The 25,651-nt window shown below is 34.4% G+C and overlaps 1 protein-coding gene across 1 annotated transcript in view; it reads right to left on the bottom strand.

The window, feature by feature from the left end:
- The window catches only part of PCDH15 (protocadherin related 15), a 1,792,715-nt gene that overhangs the window by 1,133,085 nt on the left and 633,979 nt on the right, over window positions 1-25,651 (bottom strand). The window contains exon 3 of the mRNA XM_055560763.1: window positions 15,547-15,597. The gene's annotated coding sequence lies outside the window, so the exon portion shown is untranslated. The remainder of the gene's footprint in view (window positions 1-15,546; window positions 15,598-25,651) is intronic.

Genomic DNA, 25,651 nt, shown 5'->3' with positions numbered 1-25,651 from the left:
CTTTCAACCACCAGCTCCTTCCTCAAAGGTAACATTTTAGTAGTTGCTTATGAATTATATCATAATTTTAAAGGGTTCTATAAGAACCAAAGGTAATGAACAGAATTTATTCTATAAGAGATAAAGAAATGAAATATGACATTGAATATTTACCTCAAATAGCTTTTAACCAAGCTATTTTAGGGACAAAGTGATTTAGAAAATTTTTGCCCTCTAGACATAGCAATCACTTGTTGACTGTATTGGTATCTATTGCTATTTACAAGTGCAAGGGTGTTCCATAGGGAGAGAGTCAGAACCTATATGACTTTATCAACCTAAGACTATCTTTCAATTTTCCTAGAAGAGCTCATTCCATTGCTTCCATTTTGGGGGGATTATAGATGCTCAAGTCTTTTTAAAACCACAGTTTTGAATTTGGGGTAATTACTCAAATTTCCTGTTTCTTAGAGTCTTCTTTTCTAAAATGTTTATGAAAATAGCATCTACATCATAGAGGTGTGAACTGTAGATAAAATTATGCAATCATACTTCTTGAGCTTCATACATTTTAAATGATTAATGTGTATCTATTATTTTACTCGGAATGAATATTATTTTTATTATAAAACTATATCCTGACATCAAAATGGAAGGTGATGAGGAAGAAGGACAGATTATAACATTATATTAACATTTGATAATCACAATAAAATAGTTTCTGATTAAAAACTTTGGATTCAAATATACTTACTTAAACAACTTCATGTACACTAGGGCACAAAGCAAAGAGCAGGTCATTACACATATGCATGCACAAGGGTGGTTAGTTTGCGTTCAGGTGTCATGGAAACATTCATTAGAGTTAGGAGCTTATTAACTCCTCATTTTTCAAGATATATTACATGTATGTTCTTGCCATTTTCTTTAGAGTATTTCTAAAACATTTCAATAAAAAATGTCCTGGTATATATTACCACATCCTATCTTACATCAGAAGGAACTGATGCTCACCAAGCTTATCTGGCTCTTTCAATGACACATACTTGGAAACTGGAAAAGATTGGGTTCAAACTAAAAGCTATCTGGCCCTTAAAGATATGTTTTATTCAATAAAATATGATAGCATACAACTGTAGTACAATATACAGTGAAATAAAGTAGTGAAGTACTATTGGAGTGATTTACAGAGTTGGTTACTGGAAAAAAAATTTGAACTAAATGCCATTATCCTTTTTAAAATAAAATATTTAATTATTTTAACATACAACATAATCTGTAAAGATGTGCAGATTTTTAGTTTTATATATATCAAACGTGGTTAACATTTGTTTTTACCAAGTATTAATGAACATGAATAAATCAAATTTAAATGTATAGCTATAGAGTTTCAATAGTTCTTTGAGAAAATTTTGCAAATTAATATTATAAACACCATAGTTTCTTAATGTGAACATTTTCCAAATTGAATTCAGATCTTATTGAAAATAAAAAATAGAAGGAAAGAAAATATTAGAGACTTAGTTAAAGTTCCACTTTTCATCTCTGTAATGGTTACCTGCTTCCTGAAGTTTAAAGTATGAAGTAGGTTCATGGACATTTAGGATAAATCCCAAATCCTGAGTCAATATTTTTAGACCCAGATTCTATATTAAATATCTCACATATGGCACCTCTCATTACCAGCAACCAACAACAGATAAAATGTACAGTCAGAAGATCCTCAAACAGCTATTTACATGGCTACCTTGAATAGACTTCCCTATCTTTTCTTGTTTCACAGATTAAAATTGGGTACAATCATCAAAATGTGTAATGATGGCCCTATATCAGAAGGAACAAGGTTAAACTATACATTTCCATATAAGAATTTGGAAAGGTGCATACTAGACTAGTAATATTTATGTTTAAATGACATACATGAAAACTTTGTCTTTAAAGGGATAAAATACAGGATTAAAAATATTTAGACCACATTTGTTTAACTTCCCATCGATGCTGTACAAATTACATTTTTTTTCTGTACGTAAGTTAAAAGAAAATGTTAAATAAAAGAAACTTAAAGTTAATGAAAAATGAATAATCCTCTAGCTTCTTGCCAAGAATATTTCCTATCTGCGATAAAAGTGCCACTGAGATTTCAGATGGAGATCCATAGGCAGGGTTGAATTTAAATACAATATTGACTTCCAGCATCTTTTCTGACTTTTAAAGGACACTTGAAAAATGAGGAAGGAAAGTCTCTGTGATATGTGATGATTTTAAAGGTCTTTGGTGGTTTTGGTTTTTCTCCAGGGTAAAACGAGAACATATCTTGGTTGCTATGTGGGCTGAGCAGCTTCATAGCAGAGGCACTTTGAGGAATAACTCAGCAGAGTCAATAGGAATTAAAGAGAGTGACAAATGGAGCTGTATTCCCTCTGGGAGAATAAATGTAAGGAAATGGTTTTGCCTTCTCTAAGCCTTAAGGCATATGAATATGGTCTCTATAAAGTTTTTCAGAAGCAATATCTAATTTGCTTTCTATTTTGAGTTCATGAAACATGGGTATCAAATTACTGAGTTAATCTCAAAGGGTGTTCTTTTCTTTAGTTTTTAATAAAATAATTTGGGGACTTCACCACATATTAGGGTATAGAAATAGCAGAGAGTCACCTACTGTCTAGTAAAAAAATCCTTTTTTCCATTTTTCTCTCTTTTTATAAATTCTTCTTATCTCTTACCTTCCCCAGTTTGGATTCCTGATAGAAAGACTACAGAGTTAGTTCATTAAATGAGACATTGTAATTAAAACCGTGAATAACCTGTAGTGATAGATGATATTTCCACCTCAAAAACCAGTAGATACACAAGCTTAATAACCAATAATAGAAATGGATTATGCTTCACCTCAATTTTAAAAGATCAATTTGAATTATCAGTATAATGTGAAATCTAAGTCAATTGATTAATATTGCTTTTTTACATGTCTCTCTCTTAAAGACTAAGTTTTAAAAAGAATATATCATTTTACTTGTAAATGATCTCTCAAAGTCCTTTTGAAGTAATGCATGCATGCATGCTAAGTTGCTTCAGCATGTCTGACTCTGTGAGACCCTATGGACAGCAGCCCACCAGGCTCCTCTGTCCACCGGATTCTCTAGACAAGAATACTGGAGTGGGTTGCCAGTTCCTTCTCCATTTGAAGTAACAGAAAATAGTAACAGTTCAATGTTTTAAATTAGATAAATATATTAGTAATGTAAATTAGAAAATACCAGTACTGCTTAACAATAAGTGCTACAAGAGGAAGTTTCTTTTCTGTTTTGTTCATGACTATATCATCAGAGGAGAAGGCAATGGCACCCCACTCCAGTACTCTTGCTTGGAAAATCCCATGGACGGAGGAGCCTGTTAGGCTGCAATCCATGGAGAAGGCAATGGCACCCCACTCCAGTACTCTTGCTTGGAAAATCCCATGGACGGAGGAGCCTGTTAGGCTGCAATCCATGGGGTCGCTAAGAGTCAGACACGACTGAGCGACTTCACTTTCACTTTTCACTTTCATGCATTGGAGAAGGAAATGGCAACCCACTCCAGTGTTCTTTCCTGGAGAATCCCAGGGACGGGGGAGCCTGGTGGGCTGCCGTCTATGGGGTCACACAGAGTCGGACACGACTGAAGCGACTTAGCAGCAGCAGGGGAACCTAGAACCTGTTATACAGAGTGAAATAAGACAGAAAGAGAAAACCAAATGTTGTATATTAACACATATATGTATATGGAATCTAGAAAAGTGGTACTGATGAACCCATTTGCAGAGCAGAAATATAGATGCAGATGTAGAGAACAGATTTGTGGGGGACTGAGAGGGCGGGACAAACTGAGAGAGTAGCAGTGACATATAAGCACTACCATGTGTGAAATAACTAGTGCAAGTTTCTGCTTAGTACAGGGAGCTCAGCTTGGTGCTCCGTGATCACCTAGGAGGTTGGGATGGGTGGAGGGAGGCTCAAGGATATAGGTATATCTATAGCCGATTCACATTGTTGTACAGCAGAAACCAACACAACACTGTAAAGCAATCATTCTCCAGTTAAAAATACATTTCAAAATGTGGATGTAAAATGGGTTTAAGAATCTGTTGTTCAGTGACTATACTAAGTTACCATTTTAATGCTTTACAGTCAAAATGTAAAGCAAAATCCTCAAGAACACATCCTATTAGGACAATCAGCAAGCTAATTATAAACACAGCACCCTAAAGATCTCTTGTTGCAGTCCTGGCAGTTAGTGCCTTGGGAGGACAATACAAGTGAAAGTGAATTAGTAGGATGCATTGTCATTACAGCCAAGAGTAGTCAATTCACATGTTTAACCAGCATATGAGCTTCAGAGCACTACTGTCTTCAGAGTGAATGTAGTTCATGCCAAATTGATACTATGTATAATCTAGTTCAGTGAGATGCAATGAAACCCACAGAAAACTAGCTGCAAATGATGTAGGAAGGAAAACTATGTCTGTGATATATTTTGACTTTGCAATTTGGAATTTAAGACTACAAAGAAATTGTTTTTCCTATCTGTATGCAAACTTATCTTTCAATCAAATAATCATCCAGGGAAGACTGAAACTAACAGCTACCATCTTGAATTTACTCTGGCCTATATACTGAAACTAAACTACAGCCCTTGAGAAGCACTTAAGCGCCATGTGATGAAATGCTTTGGAAATAAAATACATGTGTTTCAAAATATTACTTCAAATAGAAGTAAAATCAATTTCAGCATTTTTATCATACACATTTTATTACTATTCTAAAGAAAAGGAATTTTAGAATAAATTCTACTAAATCCTTTTATAGGATGAATGCTTTCAATGTATATATTCTTTTATTTTAGTGTAAGTACCCTGGAATCTAATTTAGTTAAATTTGGACTGTTTTCTCTAGGCAATATGAAAAAGATGAATAATGTTTTCAATCTAAGTTTTATACTTGGATGACAGGAGGTATCATGAAGAAAATATGGCTATGTAAAAAGCAATACCTGCATATTTATGTATCCTATCACATACATGCCTTTGAGAAAATTACCTTCAGGTAAAGGGAAAGAGTAATGGATAAAGTATGGATTCTAGCATGTTAATTTGTTGTGAAGGAATCTCATCATACCATAGAAATTCTCAATTTGGAAAAGAAATGGTTTAAAATAGAACATTTCATACGACTCTAAATTATTTTTCCTAACCATGACTTTCTTCAGAACTGAAACTGATTGCCATTTTTTCATATTTATGGATAATAAAGGCAAACACAAAACAAGTGAATTACCAATATGTTTTTGCTTTAAGCATAATGATTTTATACAAGTGGAAAATATATAAGAAGTGGTCCTGAGTAGTGAAAAAATATTTTATGTTTCAGCTTAGTTTATGAACTTGAACTAAATTACTCATAACTAAAAAAATTAAATGGATAATCTGATTACACCTTATTTTGATTACAAATGAGATAGTATTATGAGATTTATTATCTTGTGTGAATCAAAATGTATGACTTCAACTCAAAACTGTTTCATTACTATGATTACAGCTTGAATTTTGGGGTCCTACATCTATGAATGACAATAAAATAGCAGGAAAGGATGTCCTAAAAATTGCTTTTTTTTTTTTTTTTCCAGTCCCAGGTGGCAGTAGGGGTAAAAATTCCACCTTCCAATGCAGGAGACACAAGAGATACAGGTTAGATCCCTGGGTTGGGAGGATCCTCTGGAGGAAAGCACAGCAACCCATTCCAGTATTCTTGCCTGGAGAATCCCATGGACAGAGGAGCCTGGCAGGCTACAGTCCATAGGGTTGCGGAGTTGGACACAATTCAAGCAATTTGGCACACACGTACATTCTTATATCTATGAAATTTTCTATGTTAGGATGTTAAGCAATTAGGTAGTAGATGAGTACAGTGACTGCTGTGAGTGGGTAAATAACAACCTGAAAAAAATAGAAAAGAATGGCTTGATACTAAATGTAAAGAGACACATTAAATCAACACACTAATCCATAATCTGCCTTATAATGAGGTACAGAGGAAGAAAGCCAAAACCAATAAAGTATCACTTATTTTTGTAACTTCACTTAATATAAACAGTAGAGGTAAAAACAAACAAAAAATATAAAGAGCTATAATAGACTGAATATTAAAATCGACATTTGCATGTGTGAATATTTATAACTTTTATCAGAAACTTCTTAGACATATTTAATCCCTGAGGACTACAATCTCAAGAGAATAAATTACTTTCAGAGAGTCAAATCAGTGATGGACCCAGGTTTAAAAATTCCATGTTTCAAAAGTTTGAAAAGAGAAACATGATTTAATGAGAGTTTGTGGGACTACAAAGAGATATGCTGAGATACAAAGAGATGCACTGACATTATTAGCAAAATTATTTGAAATGTTTTGAAAGTAAGAGTTTTCTCAGTGTAATATGAATGTTAAATAAGTATGATTTTGATACTCTAAGAACTAAAGCAAAACCATGTTATTAGCATATAAATAGAGTTATTTTATCATTTTCTATTTTAATGTTCTTACATATATATTGAAAAGTGTTGATTCAATTACACATTTGGTTTAAAGTGAAATATTGATTAACTCCGATTTTATGCAACATAGCACTCTTTGGTCTCTATTTACTCTGTTTATATACCTTAATACTTCTAATCAATTATATACATATATATATTTTGTATATATGTAGATGAATGTTTTATATTTATATATAATATTATGGTACTGATTAATCATTTTATTTCCTTTACTCTGAGAATGCCAATCCCTTAATAACATAGATTCTGTTTATTTTACTTAGAACATTACTGCTAGCAACTTATAGAGTAAATAAATGAATAAACTGGAAATAAGCAAGTAAGTGGATATCACTAAAGAGAAGCTATTTATAACTAACAGTAGAAGAGTACACTAGACCAGTAAGAGTCCTATTCCTGGTTAGGTTCAGGAAAGAAATTTGATATTTGCAAGGGCTTCAAGAAAGAGGAGGGAACACACGTATACCTGTGGCAGATTCATGTTGATATATGGCAAAACCAATACAATATTGTAAAGTTAAAAAAAAATAAAATTAAAAAAGAAAGATTAAAAAAAAGAGGAGGGAACATAAACTTGAATTTGAGCACTTGATTTTCATGAAGTACTATAATCTTGATAGTAATAACAAAAGCTATTTGGAAAACTTGCATTTTACCACAATATAATACTGTCACACCAAAGTCATGCTGTAAGAAGCTATCAATATTTGCACATAAAAGACATATTTGTTTTATAACTGTTCCACTGGTGAGAATGTGATTGTTTAGAATATATAGAATTTTGCTAGCTTTGGTCACAAGGAGATAGGCAAAATGAAAACACATCACAGAAAGAAGGGATAAAAGGAGAGAGGAAGAGAAGTCATAAAAAAGATCCTTCCAGGGTTACTCAGTTATGTCCGACTCTTTGCAACCACATGGGGTTTGCTGGAAACACCAGGCTCCTCTGTCCCCAGGATTCTTCAGGCAAGAATATTGGAGTGGGTTGCCATTCCCTTCTCTAGGGGAACTTCCCAACCCAGGGATCAAACCTGAGTCTCCTGCATTGCAAGCAGATTCTTTACCATCTGTGCCACCAGGGAAGCCCATAACAGTATAAACAACACGGTAAAAATAATAATACATAAGTAATAAAATTTTAAAATAATTGCATGGTAATCTGGACATTAAATATGTTCGTGTTTTGCTAAATATAAGACAGAGATGGTGTTATTTTGTAATAGGATGGCATGGAACTCAGCCAAGTGTACTGCCATCTTCACATTTGACTCAAAAAATAGCAGTCAACTAGAAATAGGCAGAAAGTCAACTACGATGCTATTTCATTGGCACTAAGAACTGAATCCAATTCTGGCAATGTATATCAATATTTTATTACCTTTTGTTGTAGAGTATTTCACTGCATTCAGACACCACAATTTGTTTATAAGTTCATCTGTTGATGGACATTTGTGCTGCTTTTACTTTGATATTATTTCAAATAAATCTGCTGTGGCCCTTCATATATAAATATTCACATTAACTTATGCTTTTATTCCTTTTAGGTAAATATGAATAGAATGACATGTCATATGGTAGTTATATGTGTAATGATTTCAAAAAATTGTTACACTAGTATCTAAAACCAGTGTGTCTTTTTATTAATTTTAGACTTTCTAATATATGGGCAGTGTTACTTCACTGTGGTTTTAATTTGCATTTCCCTAATGACATTGTGCATATTTTCATATTCTTATTTATCATTTGTATATCTTCCAGGGTGGAGTATTTGTTCAAATATGATGTTTTTATTTTATTGGATTGTCTTGTTATTATTGAATTTTGATAGTCCTTTATACATTTTGAATACATGTCTTTTATCAGATGTGTAATGTGCAAATAATTTCTTTACAGACTCTGGCTTGAGTTGAATCTTTTTAATTATATTGTGGGAGTATAATTAGAATATGGTCTACCTTGTTAAATGTTCCATGTGATGCACTTGACATAATATGTTATAAATGATATTTCCAATAAACCATATATATTAATATAGCTACATCAAAAAGAGAAGCCAAGTTATGTGTAATATGTTTTGATGACCCTGCTCACTGAAAAATTGATGCCTATCAAAATCTAAGATTTTCCATATCTTCCTTGCTAGTACAGCTAATCAGCAGCAAAGTGAAACTGGGAGACATGGCACTTAAAGTGAGACAGATCTTTGAGCAACATCCATTCTGCTAATCATGGATAATTCTGCCTTCTTTTTTCACATGCCTAGAAGGGGAAATAATACCTCTTTCATGTATTGTTAGAAAGGCTAGATAATGTAATCAATGTGTAATATATCTAAGTATTCAGTGCATACTAGATGCTTATTATCAAACAGCATATTGATGATTATATTGAAGATTCACCCCTGGCCCCAAACATACACACCAAAGAATTCATATAAGAAAATAAAATTCAGACAGATGTGAATTGCAAAGCATTTGAACACCTGGTTGTGGAGTTCAGTCGTGATCTAGGTATACCAAATTGAGGACTCGCACAGGGATACTCAAACACTCTTCCTGAATATGAGAGAAAAGCCTAATAAGTCCACACATGGAAGAATCACCCTGGCCTATAAATATGACTACTTGGGATTGTCAAGGACTCTAAAAATTCTATAATATATTATCTGTAATGATGCAGGTCACAGAAAATGATCCTGATAAATCTAAGATGTATACACACACACACACACACACACACACACACACATATATATATAAAAGAGATGGCATATGTAAGGTTTTAATATATTAACTATATTAATCATAGTTCTTATGTTTTTAAAAGAGAATGAGATATGAAAAATCAGCTTTATTTATTGTGAGGGGGAAAATTGCTACCATTTTTAAATATTATATATATATATTTCTTAATATATATAGGAGGTCTTCTCAGGTGGCAATAGTGGTAGAGAATCTGCCGGGGTCCAGCCCCGGCTGATCCAGGGTATTCAAAGGGGAGATGGCGTCAGTGACTATTTATTTATTTATTCATCAAAGATATAAAGAATAATAGAATGAGGATAGCTCAGTAGGAAAATTCAGTGGAGAAAAGAAGCTGAGTAGCTTGGTTTACACGGAAAATCAATATAACCCGTGACACCAGGTTAGCTCTGACCACGGAGGCCACAGGCACCCTCTCGAATAGTGGAAGGTGCCCCACCTTAGACACCTTCTTGAGTGGGTCTTAGAAGCCCAGGCAAATAAATGGTTGCAGAGGATATCCGCGGTCCAGATGGAGACTCAGCTGGAAATTGAGGGGAAGAATGACATGGGAAGACCAAGCTTTGGTGAGCAAGGCCCGTAGCTTTATTTTCAACAGGGGCTTATATACCCTAAGTTACACATAGAGGATAATAGGGGATGCAAAGTCAGCAGTCTTTGATCCTTATCCAAAACCAAGGTTTCTTTCCTGCAAATTTATCGTATACAAATGGTTTAGGTGATTTACATCATCTTCTGGCCAGAAGGCTTATTAACATTTTATGACTCTTGACAAAGACTTATCAACAAACACTTATTTTCTCTAAGAGTAATTATTTTAAGGTTTGGCTCCATCTTCCAAAGATAAAATTGCATTCCTATAGGGCGGATGTGTAATGGGTTTACAACAAAGGAAAGAATTTATTACCTTAAAGGTCTAAAGTTACTAACACCAAGGCCACTACTTATTTTTTCTACATACTAACTATATTAATTAATACACATTCAAGGATACAATTCAGGGGTTGTGAAAACTTGGCAACAAACATTGGCTCATCAATGAAGTCTTTTACTAGTTTTATTCTGACAGTTTCTAACTCTCTGAGAGGCTCTAAGCTATTTGAATATCTTAAGCTTCCCATGCTTCTTGAGGCTGGGAGACTGTAAACAATCGTATGCATAGTGTACAAGTAAACTTGTCAGGCGAGTTAGAGAGCCATCTGAGGGGTTTGGATTTAAACACTCCTAATTGCCCAGGAACTTTATTAATTGGAGCTGTAAGTTAACTCTTTGTCAGAGAGAGTGAGATGGTGGTAGGGGACAGCCCCCAGTAAAGTCAGAGGTGAGAGCAAAAAGCAATAAAGTAGGCAGACTCTGGTTTTGTTTGGGGGGTAGATGCTCGAGAATATCCAGGGGGACTCCTGAGGCTCGATACCGCCTTTGCGTATGCCAAGCCTCCTTCCTCATGACCTTTGTCATGAGTGGAATGTCTCTCGCCGGCTCCTGGCAAGAATCCAGCTGCCAATTCAGGGGACATAAGATACGTGGGTTCAATCCCTGGGTTGGGAAGGTCCCTGGAGGAGGGCATGACAGCCCACTCCAGTATTGTTGCCTGGAGAATCTCCTGGACAGAGGAGCCTGGCAGACTACAGTAGTCTTGGGTTGGCACAGAGTTGGACGCAACTGAGCAACTGAACAGCAACAACTATTGAGTCAAAATCATATCATTTTTAACTCTTCATTTATTAAATAATTTATAGAATGGAAAAATTCACTTAAAAAATATTGCCCTTGGTAATACTGTTTAGATAGAGGGAATGCACATACTCAGAGAAATGTTTCATATACTCAGATGTTGCAAAAACACAGCTCAAGGCAGACTCTGGTCCTTGGAGTGAGAATATCACTATGATAAATTTAGATGATATACACTAAATGTGATTATGAATCCTTAATGGGGAATTTCAAAATAAAAATAATGTTACCCATTATTAAGTGAAGCCTGGAAATAATTTAACAGCTTTACATAAACAGAGCTCAAAAGAGGAAAACTGATACATATCTAAATATAAATGTTTAAGAAGTATGATGCAGGTCATAGAATTTCAAAAATGTTCAAAAACTGTGAGATACCTTATGAGCTTAACATTGAGTTTTGCAAGTAATACTATATATATATATATAAATTAAATGAAGATGAAAACTATACCTTGGTGCTTAATTGATAGATGGCAATATCCTCTTAACACATATGAATGGGATTTCTGCTGGTTATCATGAGGATGGGAAAAGCATTAGAAGCCTTTGAGGACACGTGTACAATACTGCTTGTTGACAGAACACGCCTCTCTGTTTACACAGATGAATATCACAGATCCTTATGAAGTTAAGGACAAAGACCAGAACACCACAAGAGACCACAAGATAGATTGGAGGCAACATACTACCTGAGATACCATTTGTCTTTATCCATCCAAAATGTTCATAACTCTTCAACATTTTACAAACTATAAAGTGGTTGGACTGGCACAAGTGATCCTCTAAACTGAACTGAGTGCTGCCTTTGGTGACTGAAATTATCCCAGAGAGATTTTTTAAATTAATGTATAGTTGATCTATCATATTGGAGAAAGAAATGGGAATCCACTCCAGTATTCTTGTCTGGATAATCCCATGGACAGAGGAGCCTATAGCCCATGGGGTCATAAAGAGTTGAACATGACTGAGCCCACATTTCTTGACCTATCATGTTACTTTTGGGTGTGCAACATTGTGACTCTATATTTTTTTATAGATTATATGCAAAACAAAGTTATTATAATATTCTTGACTCTAGTCATCTTCTGCTTGATTACTATCCTCTGGGCTTGCATGAAAGAAGTAGTGGATGTGAAATATTTTTAAAAGCTCTGAAAGCCTGCCTTACAAGCGCTGATTAAAAGAATTGAATACCAAATGTAACCAACAGATTTTTTTTTCATTTATCTGCTACTGAGAATAGTATTCTCAGTATTTTCTTATCTCCATCACTTTCAGAAGTTCTCTTGCTATGTGTCTATCTATACATATTCATCACTCTGACAGTAGAATCAAGAATAAAAATTCAGATAAGAAAACAAGATGTGAAATTGCTTTATCTTCTAAATATGGGACATACAAAAAAATAGACATAAAAAGACAGCTTCTTAGAATCAAATGTAAAACTAACAACAGTGTCTTTCCTTTTATTCTGATAAGTATAGAGCAACAGAACATACTATTCATTTGGTTTGTAAATATTCTTAATTCTTCTTTCTTCTTCTAAAAGTCAATAACAAAGAACCTGTCTATAAGAAATCCTAGATATACTGTCTAGTAATCATAATCTTGCAGATTATTCATATCCTACTGCCACTCAGGCAGTAAGAATAATAGTCCAAACATATATTTAGAATACTTTTGAAATCACAGCAATCCCTGAGCTGACTGTCCAGGTGAGCCTTACTGTACTCAGACAAATACTTCAAATACAAGGGACACGCTCAGTATTTGACCAAATTCTTTCACCACTACTGTACTTTTACATCTACTGTTCTGAGTAACATCCTAGAGAAGAGGGTCTTGCCACTGTGCATTACTTGATGTATTTCATTGGTCAGAGTAGTCAATTAAAAAAAATCACTGTATTATGTCAAATAATAGGATTCCTAAAGAAGGCAAAATATTTCTTCTGCAAAATCTTATTTTAGTTAAGTTGGGCTTATTTTATTATAAATTCTTTTCTATTTTGCTATTACTTATGCCAGGGATTGAAAGGATAATAATTTTCTATTTTTTTGAGGTATATTTGACTAGAAGACACAAGCTGAATATGTTCAGGGATATGTCTTAATCACATATATTAATCAACTGTTATTTTAAAGTCTGTATCACTGAGTGACAAATTAATTGAAAAGTATATAAGGGTATCAAAGAGTGTTTTTTTTTTTTTTTAAAGAAACAATCAGTGGAGTATAAATGGAGATTGTTTGTCATTTAACTTTAAATTTGTTTTATGATATTCAATTAGAAATATGCATTTAGAGCTATACTCATAAAGCATACACATCTGATTTTCTTCTTCTGTTGAAACTGAAGAAATGGCTGAGAAATATGAGGTTTTAAAAGATTCCAAATTCTTCAGCACAGCTGTTGACTTTTTTGAACCTTCTGGCGAGAAGCTAAGAATGGAAACATGGCTAAAATAATGAAATGGGATGCTTGTTCCTTGATTTATTTCCTAGACTAAGAAGTAATTAGCTTTCTCAAAAACAAAAAAAAAGCAGCTCACCTCTTTGACTAGATTTTTATTTGTAATTTAAACCTCAAGTCATTGCATTAAGACTTTGTATAAAATGTGTTTCCTATTATTCAACTTTCCTAAAAACCAGGGCCTTGAGAATCATCATTTGCTTTTCATATTTTGATATCTCTGCCCTTCCCTCCTTCCTTCCTTCCTTCCTTTCAAGGAGCACGCAGTCAAAAGTACATTGACAAGAGTCTTTTCAGAGAGAAAAAAAGAGCTGCAAATAAATGTATTTGCATATCAAAATGCTTTTGTTGTTAAATACTAAATTTTCCCTAAAATATATGAAGGAATAATAAACAGTAGTTCTACCATTATTTTATAGTCTCAGACAATATGCAAATTCAATTTAACAGTGTCAACTTTTTAATGACTCCAATAAAGCATTTAAGAAGAGAATAAAGAGCTATGTGTTCTTTTTTATTTTATTTTATTTTTTTAACTTGACAATATTGTACTGATTTTGCCATATATCAACATAAATCCGCCACAGGTATACATGTGTTCCCCATCCTGAACCCCCCTCCCTCCTCCCTCCCCATACCATCCCTCTGGGCCGTCCCAGTGCACCAGCCCCAAGCATCCAGCATATCGTGCATTGAACCTGGACTGGCGACTCGTTTCGTACATGATGTTATATATGTTTCAATGCCATTCTCCCCAATCATCCCACCCTCTCCCTCTCCCACAGAGTCCAAAAGACTGTTCTATACATCAGTGTCTCTTTTGCTGTCTCGTATACAGGGTTATTCTTACCATCTTTCTAAATTCCATATATATGCGTTAGTATACTGTATTGGTGTTTTTCCTTCTGGCTTACTTCACTCTGTATAATAGGCTCCAGTTTCATCCACCTCATTAGAACTGATTCAAATGTATTCTTTTTAATGGCTGAGTAATACTCCATTGTGTTTATGTACCACAGCTTTCTTATCCATTCATCTGCTGATGGACATCTAGGTTGCTTCCATGTCCTGGCTATTATAAACAGTACTGCGATGAACATTGGGGTACACGTGTCTCTTTCAATTATGGTTTCCTCAATGAGAAGACCTAACACCTATCCTATTCAAACTCTTCCAGAAAATTGCAGAGGAAGGTAAACTTCCAAACTCATTCTATGAGGCCACCATCACCCTAATACCAAAACCTGACAAAGATCCCACAAAAAAAGAAAACTACAGGCCAATATCACTGATGAACATAGATGCAAAAATCCTTAACAAAATTCTAGCAATCAGAATCCAACAACATATTAAAAAGATCATACACCATGACCAAGTGGGCTTTATCCCAGGGATGCAAGGATTCTTCAATATCCGCAAATCAATCAATGTAATACACCACATTAACAAATTGAAAAATAAAAACCATATGATTATCTCAATAGATGCAGAGAAAGCCTTTGACAAAATTCAACATCCATTTATGTGTTCTTTTAAAGGACTTTTTCAATCTCTAACCTTTCTCCACACTTAGATTTTTAGATATTATATTTGTCCTAGCATTGATAAATTCATGCTTCCCATAATTTTGTCATTCTTGAATTTAGACAAATGTTTCTACATGAGGTCCTTTCAGTGGATCGGCTGCAGCATACAGTTGCTTCATGATGTTTAGAAATAAAAATTTTATTGGATGGCAGAAAAACTAAGTCAATCAAACTTTTGTATTTTGTTGTCAACAACTGATACTTGAAAAAAAAAGTGTCTTATAGTAGACATCCCCATACAAGAGAGTTTTCAACAGAACAAAATAAACACAAGGTAATTGCCAACATGCAGATAATGATTGTAAGTTGGATATCAAAACCAAGATTGGACTTATGGTTTTTTTTATAAGGTACAACTCCTGGTTACTGTTAACATGAATCTTAAACGCATAACTTTAATATAAAATAAAATACACTATACCTTTTTTTGCAGTCTTGTGCATTGCATTCAGAAATATGACACTGAAAATTCCTGTAAATAAAAAGACATGATGAGTCAAATGCATTTTTAAACTTGAATCTGAGCAATGACTTTGTAATTAAGGGAAATTGAACTATCAAGTATTTCACTACAAATTCTGATACAGATGTAATTTTATAAATTGCCTTATATGTTCTTATTGACAACAAAATTACAATGTGTGTCCATACCATTAAAAACTATTGTTTCTGATTATCTATTATACTAAAATTTTGAAGTATTTTTCGATCCAGAGTCCATGAAAGCTAATTCTTCTGATTTTGAAAGCTAATTCTTCTGATTTCACAAGAAATATGGACATAATGCATATCCAAGCATGTTGTGGTTAGGATTAATAAACAAGATGTTTTAATTAAACTGGGCAATAAATATGTTTAAATATATATACTAGATACATATATAATGCTTAAAAGTGAGGAATGAGTTTAGAGAAAACTTCCTTCTTTTTATACAAATACTCAATATATTCATTTATTCAAATATGCAAAGGTAGTACATTTCACTCTACAATAAATTGGCCCTTGCAGAGAAAATAAAAATAAAGTTTGGGTAAAATAATCAAAGCATGAATGATTAATTTAGCATTATATTTCACATTTTGAAAAAAAATACAATATTTATTGTGTTGGCATTGAGAGAAGAGTTAATATTTGGGACATGTAACTAAGTTATCATCTAAGCCTATGTTAAATATATTGTCTTTAAGCTTGTCAGGTTTTATTTTTTAGCAACTCTTAATCTCTAACTGAGGGAGATAGTAGAAGTAAAATATTTAATTCAGTACCTAGAACAATACAGACTGATAAATATAAGAACACTCTTTTTTAAAGTTCCTAGGAAAACATAATAAATAGTTACTATATTTAATGCATAAAATGTATATTTATAAATACAAAATAATTTTGTAAATATATCTTAGTGTATGTGTGTGTTAGTTTCTTTGTTGTGTCCAGCTTTTTGCAACCCCATGGACTGTTGCCTGCTAGGCTCCTCTGTCCATGGAATTATCCAGGCAAGAATACTGAGTGGGCTGCCATTCCCTTCTCCAGGGGATCTTCTTGATCCAGGTAGCATAATATGGGGCTTCCCAGGTAGGAAGGGGTAAAGATGACGCTAGTAGTAAAGAACCCACTTGCCAGGGCAGGAGACTAACAGATGTGGGTTCAATTCCTGAATTGGGAAGATTCACTGGAGGAGTGTATAGTAACCCACTCTACAATTCTTGCCTGGAGAATCCCCATGGACAGAGGAGCCTGGTGGGATACAGTCCCTGGGGTTGCAGAGAGTCAGATATGACTGAACGACTAAGCACATGCATAGTATAATATACAATATATAGTATCCCTTTAGTATATAGATAATATATAGCTTAAGATACCCTGGGTAACTCTAAAACTAACCATTGCTTTAACATAACACATTCACTTTTTCTTTAATGTGGAAATGATAAGTTAAAAGTAGATCCAGATATATTTGTAAAGGCTAAGTGTTTTAACTTAAAAAAAAAATCACATATAATAAGAAGAGACACACTATTGCAGAAATGGAAGACCTAAAGGCACACGATCACAGAAACAGAAGGAAACTCAGAGCTCATGAACACTGAACCCCACATCTTAGGGATCTGAAATGATGACTGTAAGACCCGGTACTGTTTAAGGTCATGCAGCACATTTACACAGGACTGAATTTAGGACCCAGAAAAAAAGAATCACTGCCACAAACTAAAACATTACATGAAAAGAAATTCAACTGTATGAAGTTCTCATAAATAATTCACTTGCTGGACTTAAGAGAATATTTATTTGTGGAAATCAGATGAATATAAAGTGAATCTAAGTTATGTCCTAACATGCTAAGATGATGCAAAGAGCTGATGTTTACATCTTTCCCCCTTAAAATGCTTTTAGTATTGTTAATTTTTAGTTTAATATTTTCCAACTTTATTATTTATCACAAGGATACAAAAATGAATGTTTATCTATGATTCAATGCTGCCATCTTTGTTTTTCAGGTGCAACAAGAGGGAGAAAATATATTAAGTTTAAAAATATATCACTGGAATTTTTTGTGTTTTTTTTTTAAGCTCATAATTAGAGACAATTTATTATCTATTTGCACTTGTTTTATAATTTTTTATTGTGACATATATTTCAAATATGTATTGTATTGTAAATAGAGAAATTTCAGTTTCTTAAGATTTTTGTGTTGTTGATCACTGTTTAAAAGTTTTATTTATTCATTTCAAATATATATATGCATATATATATATAATTTTTTTGCTGGTGTAATTGGCATTTTTCTAGGCACCTGGACCTTATCAGTACATAAATTACTAAACTCTTTTATTCTGGCAATTACAATATAGAAATACACATAAAATAATAAATTCACAATAAGCATAAAACCAAGTAAATCATATACAATGTTAGAAAGTGGTAACTTCAAGGGTGAAAAATGGTCAGGGTAAGAAAAGGGATTTGTGAGTAGGGTGGCATCAGCTTATGATATTCCATAGGTAAACCAAAGGGAAATTTGAAGTCTTAAATAATATTTGTCTAATTTATGTAGAGCATATGATTATGTTTATTAGCTTTTGATTAAGGCACTACCAAAATTAATGAAAAAGATTAAATTTGCTTGGATTTCAAAAGGAAGAAATTAGTTTTGTTTCATTTCTTTTGCACATAAAAATATCCCTGTACTGTGTACTTTACAGACTTCCAGAGGATTGCCTTTGACATTAGAAACATGGCCATCACTTTTTGTTTTTGTAACATAGACATATTAGCAAGATATATCCCTGTCTCCTTTAACAAAAAGAGGAAATATGAAAATGGATAACGTGACCACAATAAGTTTCTCTATGTATCAGGTTCACTGCTGTATAAAAACTGAGTAGAAGTTAAGCTTAAGTGTCTCAGTGCATGTTTCAGTCTCAGTGTAGAAAAGTTCCCTTCACAAAACATTTTGCTTTCAGAAAAAAAAAAAAAAAAGCTAAACTCTTTTAACCACTGCCCTTAGCTTGTAATGAGGATGTTAGGATGGTGTATGACATCAGGTAATATTGTGCTTGCTTTGTTGTTGTTCAGATGCTCAGTCATGTCTGACTCTTTGTGACCCCATGGACTGCAGCATGCCAGGCTTCCCTGTCCTTCACTATCTCCTGGAGCTTGCTCAAACTCATGTCTGTTGAGTTGATGATGCTATCCAACCATCTCATCCTCTGTCACTCCTTCTCCTGCCCTCAATCTTTCCCAGCATCAGGGTCTTTTCCACTGAGTTAGCTCTTCACAACAGTTGGACAAAGTATTGAAGCTTCAGCTTTAGCATCAGTCCTTCCAATGAATATCCAAGGGTGATCTCCATTAGGGTTGACTGGTCTGATTTCCTTGCAGTCCAAGGGACTCTTAGAGTCTTCTCCAGCACCACAGTTCAAAAGCATCAATTTTTCAGTGCTCAGCCTTCTTTATGGTCCAAATTTCACATCCATACATGACTACCAAAAAAATGATAGCACTGACTATACAGATCTTTGTCAGCAAGGTGGTCTCTGTTATTTAATACACGGTCTAGGTTTGTCACAGCTTTCCTTCCAGTACAATTTCTGGGTTGGGATGAGGCCCTGGAGAAAGGATAGGCTATTCACTCCAGTATTCTTGGGCTTCCCTGGTGGCTCAGACGGTAAGGAATCTGCCTCTAATGTGGGAGACCTGGGCTTGATACCTGGGTTAGAAAGATTCCCTGGAGAAGGCATGGAAACCCACTCCAGTATTCTTGCCTAGAGAATCCCATGGACAGAGGAGCCTGGCAGGCTATAGTTCATGGGGTCCCAAAGAGTCAGACATGACTGAGCGACAAAGCACATAAGTACATTCTTCCAGTCCCATTACTTTATGGCAAATAGATGGTGAAATAATGGAAATAGTGAGAGACTTTATATCCTTGAGCTCCAAAATCACTGCAGATGGTGACAGTAGCCATGAAATTTAAAAAACAAACAAACAAACAAACAAAAACTTGCTCCTTGGAAGAAAAGCTATGACAAATCTAGAAAGCATATTAAAAATCAGAGACATCACTTTGCTGAAAAAGATCTGCATAGTTAAACTATGGTTTTTCCAGTGGTTATGTATGGATGTGAGAGTTGGACCATAAAGAAGGCTGAACACCGAAGAATTGATGCTTTGGAACTGTGGTGTTGGAGAAGACTCTTGAGAGTCCCTTGGACCACAAGGAGATCAAACCAGTCAATCCTAAAGGAAATCGTTTCTGAATATTCACTGGAAAGACTGATGCTGAAGCTGAAGCTCCAATACTTTGGCAACCTGATGTGAAGAGCAATCATTGGCAAAGACCCTGATGCTGGGAAAGACTGAGGGCAGGAAGAGAAGGGGACATACGGAGGATGAGATGGTTGGATGACATCACTGACTCAATGGACAGGAGTTTGAGCAAACTCTGGGATATAGTGAAGGACAGGGAAACCTGATATGCTGCAGTCCATGGGGGCTCAAAGAGTCAGACAACTGAGTGACTGAACAACAACAATCATACCACTCCAGTCACATACCACTTTCTTAGCTCTGATAAATGTCTATGTGTCATTTTGTGTGTGTGGCTCAAAAGGGCAAAAGGTAAACAAAAGAGACAAGCAAAGAAGGTGTATGTAAAGAAAAAAAGAAAGAGGATAAAAATAAAATATGGAGAAAATGCATTTATATTTTAAACTAGCTTTTGCTTATTGAATGGTTATTATATATTAAACAGTTTGTATTGGAAACAGAAATTGCTAACACCCTTTCAAACTATCTCACAAAAGTTGTTCAAGGTCTCACAGTTAATGAATATACAACAAAACCTAGATTTTTCCTCTAAATTCAGGTTCTTTTCTAAGTTGTACACTGTCACAATCATAAAGATGTTGACACACTAAACAGAACAGTACAGAAGTATTTCTTTTTCATTTTCTTCAAGCAAGGATTTAACAAAACAGTTAACATCAGAAGTTGGGCACAGGCTTTAATCACTTAAATTCTTTTACCCATTATTTCATCATCATAAATGCATACAAATGATGTTATATTCCTTTCACAAAAAAATGTATAAAATCTTAGCATACTCAATGGATTCAGTTGAGAAATTAAGATATGAACACAGGTAATGCAGTTTCCAAATATGCTACCAAAGGAAAAAAATATATACTTTTATAAATTCTTCCACAGAATCCTTCATTTCTAATACAACAAGATAATTAGTTGATTTCTGGATAATTTCTAAGGTTAGCAATAGTTCAAAGAATATCAGATTACTTGCAAACACAGATGCCAGGTCCTAGGACAGTTACAGGAAATTTGAGAAGGCAAGGCTTTTCAAGGAAACTAGGTCATGAAAGAGATTATTGCTCTAATCCTTAGAAAACTGGATAGAGTTGTCTTTTCCTGTATGAATATGAGCCTAAATTAAATACTCTAAGAAGGAATAAAGGTGACAATCTGGCTCAAGCAAAACTATTCTATTAAAACTGTGGTGTATGCGTATCATGAATACAGAATTTGCTTCATTTTCACATTTCATTTTGAATATAATAAGCCACTTTTAATGGAAGAGATTAACAGATTTACTTTCTAAATATGCTCAGATTTACTTTCTAAATATACTCAGATTAAGCTAATTTGGTTAATCCCATTCTGTTTCACATGTAGTATCAATGTACAGTCCAGAGGCTTACATAGAGGGACGTCTCTAAAAAAGACAGAAATATGAGAGGCAACATCTTTTACTTCACCCTAAGGTTAGAATAAGTTTCCACCAGCATAAACTACCAAAGAATTAAACCTGATATCCTATAAGCAACAGGGGATAGAAATTGAAAGCTGGTGGTACAGTCTCAGATATCAAAGAGAATCCAATGTCCAATTTGTTATTAAATATTGCCAGACTATTAGTTAAATCACTGAAAGTCTGTACAAGAATTATCAACAGTGGGAAACTTAGAGGTCTATACTTTCCAGACATGCTTTTTAAATTATGACTGTCTAGAGGGGGCAGAAATTGATTAGATCATTTACTTGTCACCTTAGTTTCAACTGCAACAATTCAAATAATTTGCATTCTAAAAAAGATAGTACTTTTATCAAGATCAAGTTAATAACAAATACATGTCTATACAAATGCATATATACACACATAAAACAACAACTACAACACTTAAAACTAAGATCAATGATTTAGTTTTATTTTGACATTTTCTGGGCTTAATTTCAGAATTAAGATTCTTGGGGTTTTGTGAGAAGTGTTAAGAGATACTGTATGTAAAATATTTAGCAAGGTGATAGGCCCTTAACTAATTCTCAAAGATGATCTTACTTCATCATCTGCTTATCAATTTGCTTGGAAAATAACTTGGAGAGTTAGAATGCAAGACAGTTTTGAAAATACAAGAGATAAAGAGCATTGATTTATTAAGATACGCTCTGGTATCGTATAATACTAGACAGCAAGTATGTAGTAATGAGCAACTTTACAAAGAATAATATGTTATTAGATTTTTTTTTATTTGAAGGACAACACATTCTCTTTGTGTATATACATAGGAAAATTTCAAATGCTTATTTTTCTTTTTACTGAGAAATCTTCAAAAATCCTACCATTAATCCCTCCCTCTGTGAAGCAGCAGCTTGGACATTGGTTATATTTTCAGTAAAGCATGCAGTAAGTTATAGGAATATCTGTTCCCTCATAAAATTCTTAGGTTTTAAGGAGCAGAAGGTGTGACCTAATAATCTCTGTCTCCTGAGAAACTGCCATATCACCTGGAAAATAACAAGTTTCCAATAAATATGAGTACAATTGCAATATCCAAGCCACAAATCTACTGGATCCACTGGGGACTATGTAGCCTTTTGTGCCCTGCTCTTTCTCTCTCTCTTTTTTTTTAATGCCTTGCTTTTTATAGGTACATCACTCTATATTCCTTTTCCATGGCACAAGGCATAGAAAAAAGAGAAAAGATGATTATTCCCCGTGTGCGTACACTGATACAGAATCAGTTGCTCAATTATAACATGAGTAATATTTTTCTCTGTGTAAATTAGGATCTAATTAACAAACAAACAAAAAACACAAGATGCATTAGAATAATTATTATAGAGCATGCTAAATATATTCTGCTTATATTCCAAGTATGTTTCCAAAAGAATAACTTTTAAACTCTCTGATTTTCATTGTATAGATACAAATGTCTTTTTCCTTTTACTTACATTCTTTGAAATATATTGAGGACAAAATTAAAGAAGAAGTAGCCCTTCCTCCACACACACTAAATTCCCAAACTCCAAACTCTTTTTAAAAAAGTATTTACTTTTTAAATTGAAGAATAATTGCTTTACAGAATTCTGTTGGTTTCTGCCAAACAGCCATAGGTTAATTATTACCACAATGCATTGTCATATCATAATGACTTCAGATACAAATACAATCTTTTTTCAAAGTCTTTACTTGTATTTTCACTATCTGGTCTATTGGTTTCTCCCCTTTGGTACATATGAACACTCACCATCATCTTGGTGGTGGTTGTTATTATTATTATTAAGACCCCTTGGGAACACTTGCTTCCATGGAATTGGTGGTCCTAGAGAAAATATGAAATCAACACCTGTTGCTCCCCAAACTGTAGCTACTCAAACAATTGCATCTATTTAATATGAATGGAGAAGGAAATGGCAACCCACTCCGGTGTTCTTGCCTGGAGAATCCCAGGGACAGGGGAGCCCGGTGGGCTGCTGTCTATGGGATTGCACCGAGTTGGACACGAATGAAGCGACTTAGCAGCAGCAATATTATGAAATAGTATGATTCAGGTACAACTGCTTTTTGTACTGTACACATTTTTCAAAATTCAGAATGAGATAATTTTCAAGACTTAATGAAGAATTTGTATATCCATATCATACCCTATGAGAGTGGGCTCTTTCAATGAAAGGCAGGGCAACCAAGAGCCAGCCTCATGAAGTGAAAGACCCTGCATCCTCTTTCTAGAGAAGCCTGCTGTAGCGCGGCTGGGATTCTCTGACAGAACTATTCTTCTCCCTGCCCGAAAGAGGTAGATTCAGATTTCTCAAGGATCCAAAGCTACTAAGAAATCCATACTGTCTGCATCTGTCATCAGTGTCATCCCACTACACCAAGTGTGGACAGTTGCATCTTCTTGGGAAGTCTTTGATTCACTTTTCATTTACTGCAGCTCTTAAGTTCAGGAGAAAATGACATTTTAAGTAACGTTTGAAATGGCAACCCACTCCAGTATTCTTGCCTGGAGAATCCCAGGGACGGAGGAGCCTAGTGGGCTGCCGTCTACGGGGTTGCACAGAGTCGGACACGACTGAAGTGACTTAGCAGTAGCAGTATATTCCTTGTCTTAAGTATATAGATTCTCTGCTTAGATAGTTTGTTTGTTTAGAAAAATAAGATATTATTCTTATTTTCATCACTGAAAGCAGTAAATTACCTTTGATCACACTAAAACAGATGTCACATTTGACAATCCTGAACTTCAAGATTAAGGTCAGTATTCTATGTGCTTCTTGTACACCTTATATTATCCCAGAGAACCTAACCAAAAAAAATTTTAGCTGACTCTCCCTCCATTTGACTAAAACCCTCTTGATAATAGGTACCATGTTATTTTTTTTACTGATATTATTCTCAGTTTCTCACATAGGGCATGCAAAAGAAGAGAACTTTATTAAATTTTTATTGAATAAATAAATGAATAAACTATTAACTATATTGAAGGCAAGAAAGTAGCAAACAAGTAAGAAAATAGTAAAAAGAAAGAAAATATTCTTGGAGATCAGTTCTCAGTAGTAAATGTGGTTGCATTATGCGGGCAGGATTCACCAACTTCACAGTCCAGGGACAAGTGGAACTGGTCAGCACACACAAATTACTACAGGGTGAATTAGCCAGTCAAAAGGAAGGAAACACAAAGACCTGACAGCACTATTTACAATAGCTAGAAAATGGAAGCAACCTAGATGCCCATCGACAGATAAATGGATAAACAAGCTGTGATGCATACATATAATGGAATACTACTCAGCCATAAAAAGGAACACATTTGAATATATTCCAATGAGGTGGATGAGACTAGAGCTTATTATACAGAGTGAGCTAAGTCAGAAAGACAAATATAAATATTGCATATTGACACATATATATGGAATCTAAAGAGATGGCACTGATGAAGTTATTTTCAGGGTGGCAAAGGAGAAACAGACATAGAGAACAGACCTATAGACATGTGGGGAGAAGGGGAGGGAGAAGGGGGAGATGTTTGGAGAGTGTAATATAGAAATTTTAAATACCATATGTAAAATAAACAGGCAATGAGAATTTGTTGTATGAATTAGGGAACTCCAACAGGGGCTCTGTGACAGGCTGAAGGGTGGGTTGGGGAGGGAGATGGGAGGGAGTTCCAGGAGGGAGGGGACATCATGTACCTATGGCTGATTCTCACTGATGTATGGCAGAAAACCACAAAATTCTGTAAAGCAATTACCCCTCAATTAAAAAATTAAAAATTAAAAAAACTTGACAGCAGTGGTTGAGTGACAGGAAATGAAAAAAAAAATGAAAAAGCGTATCAAAGAAGGATGAAATAAAGCATCTGCTTTAGCACATTTAATTATCAAGTCTATATTTTTCACTTTCCCATTATTTTCTTCCTGGCAGCTCCATTCTGAGGCATATCATTCAGACTTTAAGGTACAGTTCTACTGGATAAGCACATATTTTGTAAAAGAACCACATAGCTCACCATGGTTACTTCTGGAGGAAGACGCAAATTCTCTAATGACAACAGCCAGAGATAAGATAAAGCAAGACAATCTCCCAGAAGCTGAAGCTCAGTGAAGGCATAGGTATATTGAGTAAGTGAGATCTCAAAAAAGATTAGAAACAGTATTTGGACTGAAGAATATCCACAAGCCAATAAACTATAAAAATAAATATAAAGAGTTTAATTCAAATACAGTAAATAAAA

Source organism: Bubalus kerabau, chromosome 22, assembly GCF_029407905.1.
Source record: "Bubalus kerabau isolate K-KA32 ecotype Philippines breed swamp buffalo chromosome 22, PCC_UOA_SB_1v2, whole genome shotgun sequence".
Lineage (NCBI taxonomy): Eukaryota > Metazoa > Chordata > Mammalia > Artiodactyla > Bovidae > Bubalus > Bubalus kerabau.
This window is presented reverse-complemented; position numbering and strand designations above follow the sequence as displayed.